Genomic DNA, 16,178 nt, shown 5'->3' on the forward strand with positions numbered 1-16,178 from the left:
CAAGTAATGATCAAATATCATATTTTTTAAAAAATGAATAGAGATATTAAAAAACTATAAAATTATTTATTTGTAGTGTTATACACGCCATTTTAAGTATCATAAAATTTTAAGTAAAGAATACATATAATTTTAGGTATATTCACGAGAATAATACTAATTTTTAATTTTTTTTTTAATTTAAACCCGCATATACCTGCAACCCACACCGCACCATTTTAAAAAAAAATTACTTTAACTCGCATCGCACCCGCACCGTTCCGTATAGCTTAAAGCCCGCCCCTCCCCGCCCCGCTCCGCATAGCTTAAAACCCGTCCCGCCCCGTCCTGCCCCGCCCCGCCCCGCCCCATTGCCATCCCTATGGGTAAAGGGGAGAAAAGAGGGAAGTTGGGCTGGCACCCCACTTTAAAAAAGGCTGTGGTTGGATGGGGTTTTGGGGTTATTTCAAATATAACCCCAATTAGATTAGGTTTAGGATATTTATTAAGTGGCGTATTGTTATAGTTTTCGTCAATTGTGTTTAAATCATACTCTAGTTGAAGATCAATTGATCAATTGCATTGCAATTTTGGCCAAGTTGACTTCAATTAAAGTCAGATTTAATAAATTAACCAATTGAATCAAGATTTGAAACGAATTAACAACTAATTTAATCTCAAATTTTCTTGGTTAATTAGAATCAAACAAATATTTTTAAATTATTTTTTAAATCAAGACTTTGCCCATTTGAATTAACTTTTAAGACAACCCTTGATTAAAATTTAATTTTTTATAAAATAATTATTTAAGTAACAAAATTATATGATTTTGCATATGAAACACAAAAACATATAATCTTTACTTAAAATGACAAAATTACCTAGATAAATACTTTAAAAAGATTTTATCCGGATAAAATAAATATTGTAAATTAATTTAAAATCAAAGAAACTCAAAATTAGATTTAGTTGTAGAGGGCAAAAATTAGGTGTCAACAACTGCTCCCTCTCTTTGGGCAGGGTGAATGCAAGTAACCCTGGGCAAAGGGAGTTTGACGTTTCTAATTTTTTGTCCGACCACAAATTCATTTCTAGAAAAGGTTGGTTTTCGCGTGAGCTTAATGGGTTATGGCCGGACCCCGATATCGGGTTTCCTTATATATCTCAGGTTGCATGACAATTCAAGCCATTTGTAGTTCTTAAAGCTTGATTTGTAAGCATGATTTTCAAATAATTGACAAGCTATCTCGGTTTTCAAGTTTTTGATAAAACCAAAAAGCTGGAAATAAGCGGATTAAGGGGGAGGTTGGATTGCAGTTGAGTTTTCAATAGAGAGCCTAGCCTACATATTCATAAGTGTCAGGGAATCAGACTTCCTGTAGTTCAACTCGATCGGTGGAAAAGATAGTCTTTTATACCAAGACGACCTTTGGCTCAGGACGGAAAATGAAAAATTGAGCTTAGGGACTAGAGGCCTATAATTATCTCAAGTACAAAATTTGGGGCCCTCACACATGTAAATATAAGCTACATGACCATAATTTCCAAAGCTCTAGGTGTATGTCACCGGGATTTGAAGGAAAAGAAAAGTTACTTTCGGCGTGAGTTTAGAGATACTTCGAAAGTGAAACTGAAACCAAGATCCCAAAATACCCACATGCCTTCTGATAGGAATATGATTTGATGGTGATGAAAGTCATCTTTTAGCTCGCATCCAAAGAGTTTGATATTCTTCTTTCGACTGTGTCCCAGTTTGTTGCTAAGGAAAAGTTCCACGTTGTACTACATCCTTTTTGGAGTCGTCCGCACTTATGGTTGTGGTTTGAGATTTTCATCCTTTCGGATGCTCTCGACAATATCTCAAACGAAATTATTAGTGATAAACATAATTTACTAAGAAATCTATAGTCTTTTACCATGTCTCCGTGTGAGTTGCTACATGAAAGATGTCATCCTCCCTTGTACCTGTTTGGAGGGCGACACTTCTTTCGATAATCAACATAACAATCCTTTTGTTGTTGGATTAAATAGTTGTTTTGACGTTTAAAAATGTTCTTCAAAGTGGGGTAGCCCTCTTGGGCACCGACGACATATATAGGGTGGTCCCTGCAACAGCGTAGTCCTATGCTGATGTGGCAAAACTTTTGATCACCTATAATGCTTATCGTATGTGGAATGATAACCCATTAGGCTATCGATAATGGTCCTTTATATGTGACCTTGGGTAAGTTTTGTCCATCTTTTGCATCGATACGACTTATAGATTTCCCTTGAATTATCAATCTTTGGATAATCTTGCGCATTATTTGATGTTGGATATGAGACAACTTGCAGATATCCTTTAAGTTTTTAGCTTTTGAGTAATCCTGCTCATTATCCGACCTTAGATAAGAGATGACTGATAGATATCTCTCCAATCGTTAGCTCTCAGGTATTCCTGCACATTATCCGACCTTGGATATAATATGACTTATCACATTAATAATCTTTGAGTAATCCTACACATAATCGATCTTGTATATGACATGGATTATAGAGAACTCTTGGACATATCAATTTTGATCATCTTTCATATTTTTCGATAAGGATTTAGTTGTGACTTATGAACAACCTTCAAACTGTCGATCTTTAGATAACCTTGCACACTATCCGGTTAGGATGTTGACATGGCTTACGGATGACCCATATTTATTAACTTATAGGTAATCTCGCACACTATCCTATTTTAAATAATTTGACTTATGGATGATCTTTGGATTGTCAATTCTCAAAAAATCTAGTACTCCATATGTTTTCGGTTAGTGACTTATAGACATCCTTCAGACCATAAGTTTTTTGAGATCCAATAGTGAATGCCATTAAATATTTGGCGATTGATACACTTGAAGCTGATGAATATCTCTCAATGCCAGGTTGCTTTGCCTTTGCGTGATTTGATCAGATATGGATGCTCCAGAATATCCTTTACTGTCATACTCTTTTGTCTTTGCTTGATTACTGAATATATATGAAAATGCTTCAGAATATCCTTCAACAATGGAATTTTTTGCCTTTGCGTGATTAGTGGATATAAAAGACTTTGAATCAATCATAGACATCAAATGCAATATGGAGATGCCCTTGGATTGTTGTCTCTTCAAAACTAGTCGAAGAAGACAATATGGTTTCAGGACACGACCTTTACGGTATGGTCCTCTTAGTATGGCTCATTTGGCATGACCCTTTTGGCATGACCCTCTTGGCATGGCCCTTTCGGCATGACCCTCTTGGCATGGCCCTTTCGGCATGACCCTCTTGGCATGGCCCTTTCGGCATGCCTTTTTTGGCATGGCCCTTTCAACATGGTTCTTATGGCATGGACCTCTTGGCATGGTATGACGCAGTAGAAAGATAAGGATAAATGCAAAAAATTGTGCAACATTTCATAGAAAACATCACCTTGACCATCCATTAACATACTGGAACTTCTGCATATACCATTCTCGAAAGTCGTATATTCTTTATGATCCCTGATTTGCTAGGGATTTGAGTTAGTCATTATTTTTCTTTCTACTTTTGATGATGCCTTAACCACAGAAAATATGTTAGTTTTGGAAAACTTGACTATTTTTAATCTCCTGACCCTCTTGATCTTTCCTTATCGGCTCTTGGATATTTGGCTTTGTTGTATTCCTTTAAATTAAAGGAATATGTTGAATAACTGGTGTCTTTGTTAGTTTTTTGTTGGCATTAGGGTTACCTGCATCCATAGAAAAATTGTTAGTTTTTGGTAAAATTGATCTGTATTGACTTCCTCAGTCTTCAATTCTTGTCATTATCATTCGTCAGGTTCTTAACCTTTTCAGGTACATTGTCATCATCTGGCTCCTGCTTCGACTCCCTAAGTTGGGTGGGTTTAAGGTGAAATCACAACATAAATTCATTTAAAGTAAGTACTTTGTTAAACAACTTAATTTTCAAGAAAACTTTTTATAAAATTAGAAGGGATCTTTGTCAATTAAGTCATGTCATGTACTAGCTTTAAAGAACACTTTTGGCATCGATGCATTGACATCTCTATTATTTTAGTAGTGAGCTCCAGAGGTCCTTTGTCATTGTGGCTGAAGATTTTTGGAGATGAGCCTTTGTAGCTGAAGGTCCATGAAGTTGACTTTGCTCTTTCAGCATCTAAATCTTTGTTGTCATTTTTGAACTCTTTAGTACAATATGGTGGAAATTTTGAGGTCTGCCTTAAATTTCTGCCCCAGTTACTGATATCTCTCTCAAAATTTAATTTGGCTTGCAAGAGAATGACCTTCTTCTTTTGAATTTTGAGATTCCTTCTAAAAAATTATGCCCCAGTTTTTATTTCCTAAGGTGATATGACTGAGCCGTTGGGGTGCCTACATATCCGTTGGATAGGAATCAGGTCAAACATAGTTCCCACAACATAAAAGAAATATATTATAGTTAAAAAGGTGATCGAAGCTGATAAAGGACGCCTATGTATCCCATCCTTAAGAATTCAACTTATCACGTAGTTCAAGAGAATATAAATAAAATTTTCTAAGGGGTTGACTGAAGCCGACATAGGCCGCCTACGTATCTCATTCTTAAAAATTCAGGTTAAACATAGTTTTACATCAAGGTAAAAGGGAATTTTAAAACTACTACAAAGCATAACAATGATTACGGATATGAAAGTAATTACAAGGAAATGAGCACAAAGAAACCCCACATCAGACATAGTATCTCTTTACTGCATCAGAATTGATTGGCTTAGTCCACCTTTGGCCATCCATTTCAGACAAAATCAAGGCTCCTCCGAGTAGCACTCTGCAGACTACATATGAACCCTGCCAATTTGGAGCAAACTTTTTGTTATACTCCTCTTGGTGAGGGAATATGCATTTAAGCACCAATTGTCTAACTTCAAATGTGTGAGCTCTAACTCTTTAATTAAAAGTATGAATCATTTGTTGTTGATATAATTGGCCATGGCATACAACGCTGATCCTCTTTTCATTAATCATCATAAGTTTTTCATGACGGGCGCGGACCCATTCTTTATTATTCAAACCTGCTTCTTAGATGATCTTTAAAGATGGTATTTCCATTTTAGCAGGTATTTCCTCTTCTGTACCATAGACTAATGCATAAGGCGTTGCCCCAATTGAAGTTCTGACTGTCGTGCGATATCCCAACAAGGTGTAAGGCAACATATCATGCCACAATCAATGACTATCAACCATCTTTTTAAAAATCTTTTTGATGTTCTTGTTGGCAGCTTCTACTATTCCATTCATTTGACGGCGATATGTGGTTAAATTTTGATGAGTGATCTTGAACTGTTCACATATCTCTTTCATCAGATGACTATTCAAGTTTGATCCATTGTCCGTGATGATTTACTCGGCTATCCCAAATCGGCAAATCAAGTTGTTCTTGACAAAATCTGCTACCATCTTCTGGGTTACCACCTTGTATGAGGTAGCTACTACCTACTTGGTAAAGTAATCCATAGCAAGTAAAGTAAATCTGTGTCCATTATAAGCTGGTGGCTCAATCGGGCTGATGACATCCATTCCCCAAGCTACGAACGACCAAGGAGATCTCATAACATTAAGTTCATATGGAGGCACTGGATCAAATCCCCATGTATCTAGCACTTATGGTATTTTTTCACAAACTTTCTATAGTCACTTTCCATAGTCATCCAGAAATAACCGGCTCTCAGGATCTTCTTGGCCAGAGTGAATCTATTCATATGAGGTCCACACGTTCTAGCGTGAATTTCTTCCAGTAATTTATTAGCTTCAATGAAATGTACATATCGCAAAAACCTCAAATCTGGGTCCTCCTGTAGAGGAATTCCTTTTTCAAAAAGAAATTATTGGCCATACAACGGATCAGTTTCTTTCGATTGACGGTTGAATCTTTGGGGCATGCTCTGGTTTCTAAATACCTCTTGATGTCGAAGTACCATGGATTTTCGTCTGGTTCTACCTCAACTTGTGCGCAATGTGCAAGTTGCTCCTTCACAGTTAATTCTAACGGATCAATGTAACTTTGATCCATATTTTGAATCATGAAAGATATAGTGTCCAAAGCATCGGCGAACTCATTTGTATTCTTAGAACATGCTTTAATTTCACTTCCTTGAATCTTCTGCATAACCCTGTACCAATTCCATGTATGGAATAATTTTAGAGTTCTTTATGATACATTCACCCCAAACTTGGTGAACTAATAGATCAAAATCTCCAATGACTAGTAGCTCCCGAACATTCATATTAATAGCCAGTCTGAGATCGAGAATACAAGCCTCATATTCAACCATATTATTGGTGCAAGGAAAGCATAGTTTGGCGGTAACCGGATAATATTGACTAATTTCTGATATTAAGACTACCCCAATTCCTGAGCCCTTGAAATTAACCACCCCATAGAAGAACAATCTCCAGCCTGGGTACATTTTGACAATATCTTTCCCTATGAACAATACCTCTTCATATGGGAAATAAGTTCGGAATGGCTGATACTCTTCCTCAACTGGATTCTCTACTAGATAATCTGCTAGGGCCTGCCCTTTGATCGCCTTTTGAGTCTCGTATACAATGTCAAACTCACTCAATAGCATTTGCCATTTGGCCAATTTTCCCATGGGCATGGACTTTTGGAATATGTACTTAAGAGGATCCATTTCGGATATGAGATACATTACATATGACATCAGGTAATGCCTCATCTTTTAGGCCACCCAGGTCAATGGATAACACGTTCTTTACAATAACGTGTAACGAGTCTCATATGGAGTGAACTTCTTACTCAAGTTATAAATTCTCTTTCTTTTCAGTTTCATCATGTTGCCCTAAGACACATCCAAATGCATTGTCTGAGACCTATAAATACAACAACAGAGGGCTTTCTTCTGTTGGAGGAACTAACACTGGTGGACTGGATAGATAATCCTTGATCTTATCAAAATCTTGATGGCATTCCTTAGTTTATTTATCTGCCACATCTCTTTTTAACATCTCGAGGATTGGTTTGCAAATAACCGTTGACTGGGCTATGAACCTGTTGATGTAATTCAATCTTCATAAGAAACTCATGGCTTTCTTATTCGTCTTCGGAGGTGGCAGTTCTTGGATTGCCTTAATTTTTGAGGGATCAAGATCAATGCCCCTTCTGCTAACTATGAAACCCAACAGCTTCCCAGCTGGTACCCCAAAAGTACACTTGGCAGGATTCAACTTCAAATTGTACTTCCACAACTGATCAAAGAAATTTTCCAAATGAGCCATGTGGTCCAAACTTTTGCAAATTTGATGATCACATCGTCCACGTACACTTCTATGTCTTTATGGATCATATCATGAAATATGGTTGTCATGGCTCTCATATATATAGGGCCAACATTCTTGAGGCCAAATCACCCTATAGTGATAAACACCCTAGGGTATGATGAAGGCCATTTTTTCTACATTTTCTTTGTCCATTAGTATTTGATGATACCTGGAAAAGAAATTAACAAATGACTGTATTTCGTGCCTCGTACAGTTGCCAATGAGAATGTGAATGTTGGGTAATGGAAAATTATCCTTAGGACTGGCTTTGTTCAATTCTCTATAATTGACACAAATCCTGACCTTTCCATCCTTCTTTGGCACTGGAACAATATTGGCTATCCATGTTGGATATTTTTTTTACTTTAACCATATTGGCTTAGATTTGCTTAGTTACTTCTTTCTTTATTTTTAGATTCAGATCTGGCTTGAATTTCCTTAACTTTTGCTTCACAGGATGGAACCCCAGATTAGTTGGCAACTTGTGTAATAAAATATTTGTACTCAATCCTGGCATGCCATCATAGGACCAAGCAAATACATTAATATATTTTTTAAGACACCCCATGAGTTCTCTTTTCTGTGCTTCTGTAAGATGAACACAAATTCTGGTTTCTTTGACTTCTCCATTATCACCTAGATTGACTATCTTAGTTTCTTCCAGGTTGGGCTTTTCCCAATCCTTAAAATATTTTAGATCCTTTATTAATCATTCTGGGGAAATTGTTTCTTCATCATAGTCCTCCCATTCATCATCATTTGATTCTATTTGTTTATTTAGCTCTTGATATGACATAACATTGGCAGGTTTTAAGCTATTATTACTGAAACATTAACAACATAAAGTTAGATTATAGTGATTGGATAATACAAAACATAAGTAAAACATCTTTGTAATAAAGGAGGCTTTCATTAAGATTAAAAAAATTACAGACACTAACTATAATCCACACTAGTGCTGGTCTGAGCCTTTTAGAATACTTAAAAAGAGAAAATAAGGTAAATAAAAATTAAAAGGTGGTTCTCGAGCCTCATCTGAACCATCATCAATTTTGCAAACATTAAATTTCATCCTTTTATCTACCACATCAATCAGGGAGTCATGATTGGAGGGGAAGTCCAGTTTGACAGTTTCTCCCCTTGTTCATTTTTCTTAATATCGATCTTCTCAAAGCAATCTTCTAAAATACTGTCACACTCTTCAAACAAGTTCCCTATTCCATCCTAAAGACCATCATCAGTGGCCTTTACATATACTGTAAATGACTGGTAGAGCGGCGGTAACCTCTTTGCCGATTCTGGGTCTTCCTTCCTGATCTCTTTTTCACCTTCTTTACTTGGCATATAGCCTATACTATATCTGAAAAACTTCTTTAGAATTATGACAGGCTCAATGATACTATCCAAATTCTTTCCTAAGCCGCTCCCGGGCTCAAAACTGCTTCTCAATATAACAGTGGCCAACATCTTATAAATCAAAGGCATTGGCTCGTAAAGATTTGGGTGTTTCTCAACTACATTTATGATCTCTACTGCATAAAAGTCACTTCCTTTTGGTACTTCTTCAATCATAGGAACACAACCATCAGTGTGATTCAAACGATTTCCTTCACCATGGATGACCACTTCATAATTTCCCACACGAATTTCACCAATTGGTGTAATGTTAAAGAGACGACCCCGCTGTATGAGTCCAAGTCCTTCCTAAGAGCATATTATAACTTAAGAAAATTTCCATCTCCTAAAACTCAACTAAGAACTATACAAACCCCATTTGAAGATGCAACTTGACTTCCACAAAAGTGTTTCTCTGACCCCTGTCAAAAGCTCTTACATTTACCATGTTTTGACATATTTTCCCTATATCATAGTTCAGCTGAGTTAGAACAGATTCTGGATAGATATTCAGACCTAACCCATAATCAATTAATACCCTATTAATGATCTTATCATGGCATTTGACAGTGATATACAATGCCCTGTTATGCATCACTTCTTCAAAAGGTAACTCATCTCCACCAAAGATAATGCGATGGGATCCCACCACTCTACTGATCACGACCAACAAATTTTTGATACTAGTGCCTATGAGCATATATACTTCTTCAAGGACCTTCAGTAGAGCTTGTCTATGATATCAAGAACTCATAGCAATGACCAAATAGAAATCTAAGCAGGGGTCTTCTCTAAATGTTTTACAATAGAGTACTCTTTTGGCTGTATTCTTCTCCAAAATTCTTCAATTTCCTCTCTAGTGATTGGCCTTTTCGGCGCACTCTTTTTGTATGCATCATTGGCAATCTCCTCTACAGTATAGCATCTCCTTGATCTAGCCATTCCTTGCATGACGATGACGTTCACTATAAATTCTTCTCTTGTAGGAAAAAGGCAAAGGATTGATGAGGTGTGACGAATACAACAAACTTGGGCTTCTCGGTAACACTTAAGGCGATCAATTTTTTTTCTATAGACTTTCTTACCACCCACTCATCATCTGCTTCTATCATAATGATGGTTGCTATTTTATGGTTTGGGAGTGGATTGATGGTAATATTTGGCGATACTTTTTGAAGCAAAATCACCTTTTGATCAATAAAATCTTAAATCTTGTGCTTTAAATTAATACAATCCTCAGTTGTGTGTCCAGCACCTCCTGAATGATATGTACAATGCTGATTGGCATAGAAAAATTAGGAATTGATGGGTTTTGGTAGGATATATTGGATGAGATTTGCTGCCTTTAGCCTTTCAAACAGTTGAGTTCTAGTTTAAGCTAAAGTAGTGAAACTCCTAGTGACTTTTTTTATTATTTGAACAGGGAAGATCATGGATATATTGGTAAGTAGGAGGAGGGACTTAATGGTAATTCTAGTTAGCTGAGGATTTTTGGTAGGCTTAGAAATTTGGGAGTGGATCTTGGTAAGTGGGATGATAGTTTAGGAATGGAGCTGGGTAATTCAATTGATTGGGAGAGAAATTTGGTTGTGGAATTTGGGGACTAGATTGGTATAGAACACAGGTTAAGGATTCTATAGAGCTAAGGGGTATATTGACGGTGATGGTATTTTCCCAGAATTAGACCCAAAAAACTTCTTTAATTTTGGTTTTGGACTAGAGGATACAAAAGACACATCTTTTATCTCTTTCTTTGGGAGTCCTGAAGATCCAAGTTGTGTAGAGGTCTTTTGATTTTTCCAGTCTTGAGTCCTTCTTCAACTTTTTCACCAATCTTAACTAAATCATCAAAGGTAGCATGAACTACTGATATCATTTTGTCATAAAACTCTTTTTTTAAGCACAACAACTAATTTTTTCTATCATAGGAGGTCGTACCTTCGCTGTCTCTTTCCACCAATGATAGGCATATTCACAAAAGAATTTATTAAAATTTTGTATGATACAGTTCAAGGACCATATCTACATTGTAGGAAAATCTATCAACAAAATCCCTGGCTAAAGCGCTCCATTTAGGCCATTTCTTTAGTTCTTGTGAAGCAAACCATTCTAACGCTTCTCCACTCAGGCTTCGGTTAAAGAGCCTCATCAACAATACTTCATTTCTACTGGTGCCTACCATTTTTCACAATATCCTCTTAAGTGGCCACTAGGGTTTCTAGTACCATTGAATGTTTCAAACTTAGGAACTTTAAATCCTTCGAAAAAGTTCAAATTAGGGTGAATGCAAAAGTCATCATAACTGAACCCTATTGCATTAGGTGTACCATGTGTTTTCTTCATCCTGGCAATCTCTTCCTTTATCAGTAGTAGCTCCCTGGAATATTTATCTTCAAGCACCTTACACTCATTTTCGATCTCCTTATAGTGGTTAATTTCTAGATTTTTAGGAAATATAGGTATTATAGCAACATGTATGGTGGAGAGAGGTATATTTTAGGTTATCAAAGGATTTTGTGTGGCATAAGTAAAGTTTTGGTATGTGGGAACTGGATTTTAGGGAGAGTTAGCATGGGGAATGAAAGTGGGGCGAGTATTTTAGGAAATGAAGGAATGTGTGGAGGTATTTTGGTTATTTAAAGTGAATCTTTTAGGGTGGTATGCATTTGGATTGTTTTCTCGATTGGCATTGTAAGCAAGAGGGGTATCATGATGGATTGATGGGATTAGCGGGAGTTGTAGTCATAGGAGAGGAGGGTATGCTATTTGGCTGGTTTACATTGTTAGGAGAGCTAAGAGGAGGGAATTAAAATAGAAGCACATGGTTATCCAAAACCGGTGTATTAGCGGCAATGGCCAGATTAGCCATATTTTTTTCTCGTTGTACTTATTATTGAAGCTCCTCCATTCTCCTAGTTAGTTCAATGATCATCTCACCTTGTGCCATTATCACACCATTCCTAACAGTAATTTTTGTGAGAGCATTATAATGTCTACTACCAATCATTCTTTCCTCTTTAGCTAGACAATGGTCAAGTGCAGAATTTTTATTTTCCTTAGATCTAGTAAAATATTGATGTTCATCCAGTTTTATCAACATAGATCAATTTCTACTTACTTGACCCATGATAAAAACAACTCCAAAGGCAAATATGTTAGATCCTGTTAGTGGTAAATAATGCAAGATATCAAATATAAAGTAAGCACATAAAGTTGCTTTCATCTTGGGTAAATTAATCCATGGGTGGGTATTGACTTAAAAGGAATTAACCGGCAGGACTTTGTCCTGTTGATTTTTGGATAAATGTCATTTGACAGGATTTTGCCAAGTCTTCTGATTTTGGACTCATATAACTTCCTTTAGCAAAGCAAGACTTAGCAATTTTAAAAGATAGATTTTGGGAAAAAAGGCTACCTATGTGTCTCACAAAGGAGAAACCAGGTCATACGTAGTTCAAATGGGCAAAGATAAAACTTCATTTCATTGAGACCTTATTAGGGTTGATTACATCATGGAAACATAAAAGAAAGATGACAACTAAAAAGACCAAACTTAAATGACTATGTTTTAGGTTGAGACAGACATTCTCACTTAATTCTGCTTCTTCCATATTTTGATCTTCTACGGGTGGTATGGCGGAAATTATAGCTAGACCCTTACTTTGTCACCCAGGCTCTCCAAATCCATTTTAAAAGAGTGGCAAGTCTCCAAGTTTTTCCCTCCGATCTCTCCATGATAGTGACAAATCTTTTTAAATTTCTTCCAACCCTTAGATATTGTACTAGGCTTCCTTTCTATTGGTTCCAGAATTTTGACATGGATGATGTAATGCCTCAATTTTCTGGAAACGGAATGGCACACGGTACTCGTGACCCTGAGGGACCACAAGCTAACCCTTTCTGATATCTGTAACTGAGCACTGGATAATATACTAAAATAAATATGGAAAACTGGCGAAACTTTACATAAGGTTCAGATACTTAAAATACTAAAATAAATATGGAAAACTGGCGGAACTTTACATAAGGTTCAAATACTTAAAATACAACTGAAATAAAGTTTAGCAATATTAAACTAAACATCTGTCTGAATAATTAGTCTAAAAACTCTGTAGTTTGAAAGCCTTTAACTGTCTGAATTGTAGAGTTAATGGGACATGTCCCCAGCTAAATCCGTCTACTAAAAATAAACTAAGTCTAATGTCATAATAAAATAAGGATCATTCTCGAATGAAGAGGACTCACTGCTATGTCTACTTCTACTGACTAAGTCTGGACTGCTAAGGGTGCTCTGGATCTCGTGCTTCATAACCTATGGTGTAAAGTAAAACACCATAGCACAAATGCGTTATTACGTGGGAATGTACTGAGTACAAAAAATAAGGTAAGGCTAAATGCAAGGGCTTATGCATGAACAATTTCTTAACTGAATAATCGTGAGAGTACTGAATGAGGACATATCCATGAATGCACAAACGATAACTGAAATCATCGATACATTGAATACTGGGACTCTTATACTACTTTACTGACGTCTAAACTCACTACTAATACTGAGATACTGAATAACTGAATCTACTTATAACAATAACTGAGTTCTGAGCTTGCTACTATCGATTGAGTAAATCTGAGATTTCTACTAATAATGATAAGGAATGATTGTATCTGAGATCAGACCTATTTAGCGGAAGATCTCTAAATCTTTTAATAATAGAAATGATGGACTGAGTTTGAGATCAGGCCTATCTAACGGGTGATCTCTGGATCTATTAGTAGTGATACTGATTAACTTTATATGAGACCAGGCCTATCTAACGGGTGGTCTATGAATCTATGGAACTATCTAAGATCCTTACTGAGATGGGCGACTGTATTTGATAGTCTTGATTTTTGAGTTCTACTCTGAAGACTGATACTGAAACTAAAATTGTGGGAGTTCTCACTTAACCGACATGACCCAAATCTGATCTAGTGGGGTCCAACTTGTAACCCCAACTGAAAGGGTGTTAATACGGTGCCACGAGTAAAGACCTCTACTATGGTCAAGCCTCTCTAACGGGTGACCCTGAACAGAAAGTTAAGCCTAAGGTAGTATGATAGTCAAACCTTAATCTAACGGGTGACTCCTTGTCCTACACTGGCTACGCAGTTCTGGAGTTTAAGGACTATTACTAACAACTCTGCCTCTCTAATGGGGAAGCCGTTATCCCTTCACTCGCTCAGTGCTAGTTACTACTCCCAACTGAAGGACTCTGAACTTATTCTTAACTGAACTTAGATTGAGCTGAATCTGTTACCAATTATATTTCTTGAATGATCAACTGAGTTAAGCTAGTTCACTTGATTTTGAAGACTAACGAAATATACTGAATCTCATTATCTGACTGAATGATACAAAGTTCTGAATTGATTACTTGAATGCTATTGAGGTCTGAAACTGAATTCTTGAATACTACTAAGATCTAAGCTGAGTATTGAACTGAAGCTGGAATGGTAATGATGCTTAGATTACTGAGATTTCTTAAGTTTTGTAACTGTCTGAGAGTACTGAATTCTGTAATTAACTGAATTCTAAGAATTGTGACTTGACTGAGATTATCATGAAAACTAACACGGGCTCTAGACTTGCAGCTAAATACCCCCAGGACTCGATAACATAAAAGTAAAACATAACCATCTTAAATAATCATGACCATGAACTTTCATTCACCATTACAATCATTAAATCATCTCTTCAAGCACTTGGAAATCATAAACTTGTGATAGTATAGGGAGACATACTATTGGATCATACTTTATTCAACAAGGTCTAGCAATAAACATTTAACATACATTGAAGAGCATATAATTGGTGGGTTTTATACTAACATGTTACAATTCATTCATTAAGGCTTTTCGACAAACACTTGGCATGCATGAGCTTGCAGACAACTGGGGATTTCTAGTCAACATGTTATTATGGCTCTAATTCCTTCATATAAGCATTTTATCAAACATATGGGGAGCTTGCTTTAGTTATTCAACAATTTCTACACTCAATTGACATAAACACATCACTTAACATGCAACTTGAAGAGGGTTTATCATGAACATCATACAATTCATCACATACTAGAATCAACTCTTGAGATTTTATAAACAAAACATGAATTTAACTCAATAATAACATGAACTTCAATTTCAATTCACATGAATCATGAAAACTCATAAATATAATATCTTTGAATTTAGAAAAAGGATTCTTAAACTTCTAGGGTGGAAGGGACCCAAGAATCAACACTTCTTACCTTACTACTTGATCCTTGAAAGATTAATGGTGAAACCTTGATGATTGGGGTTTTGATTTTGGAACCCTAGCTCTTGTTCTTGAGGGAAATTGAGAGAAAACAACAATATTTGGGTTTAATGTGGCTGAATCTCGTGTTAAAAAGTATATATAGGGATAGAGAAATGACTATTTTGCCCTTGGAATTAAAATCCAGAACTGAAAAAAAATCCCGATTTTACATGCGCTAATCGCGCCAGCTTACTGGAAATTGGACAATTGGGAAACTGAGCCTTGGCGCGACACGGTGGAAATCGCATTGCCACCTTGGTTGCAAACTAGAAAGACACCACAACGTGGTGGAATCACGAAGGCTCACTGGATTTTGACAATTTCCATTTTAGCTGGCTCCGCGATGCGCTAAAGTACCAGGTGGTACACTGTCTCACTAAAATGGCTCTAATCTTCGCCCGAGTGTCGAATTTGAGCGAATTTGGTATCAATGGAAATCTTATTCGATTTCCCACGTGATAAAGAGTCAAAATCTCAAAAATTTTTAGATGGAATAAAATATATTCATCTTTGAAACAAGATCTTTGATCTTCTAGAGACGAATTTAAACTAGGAGAAGGGTGGGGTATTATAAATGAGCTTTGAGTAGATTTCTTGGTAGGTATCTTCAAACCTTGTAAAGTCATATTAGTAAATCTGTATGTCATTGGTGATGGGCATGCCTGGATCAACCCGATCATAATAGCGAATGGTTTGTGGTCCCCATAAATTATTTATTTGACCGTTATAGATCATATTACAAATCCTGGCCTTCAGAGCAGGACACTCATCAGTGGTATGGCAATATTGATTTGGATGATAGTGATATCTCTTATGAGCATCTTTGGAAAAGCAGCCGAATCCTTCTATTTGATTAGGGTGGAGGACTCTCATATCTCTTAGGATTTGATAGACTGTCGAACATATCAGGATCTGGGGGAACATAAAGTATCCTTTAAAGTGAGCTCTGAGGGTGATCTTTTCATTTCCCGATCTGATCCTAGTTGGCCAGAAGACATCCGTTTGATCTTGGCCCAACGGTTCTCTCTTAAGTTTAAAGGTGGAGCTTGCTCAAACTTGTTTTTTTCTTGCACGATCAACTGCTTGACTTCAACAATTTCCTTGTCGGCCTGATTGACCCTCCTAATTAGTCTCTTAAT

This window comes from Capsicum annuum, chromosome 5, assembly GCF_002878395.1.
Source record: "Capsicum annuum cultivar UCD-10X-F1 chromosome 5, UCD10Xv1.1, whole genome shotgun sequence".
Taxonomy (NCBI): Eukaryota; Viridiplantae; Streptophyta; class Magnoliopsida; order Solanales; family Solanaceae; genus Capsicum; species Capsicum annuum.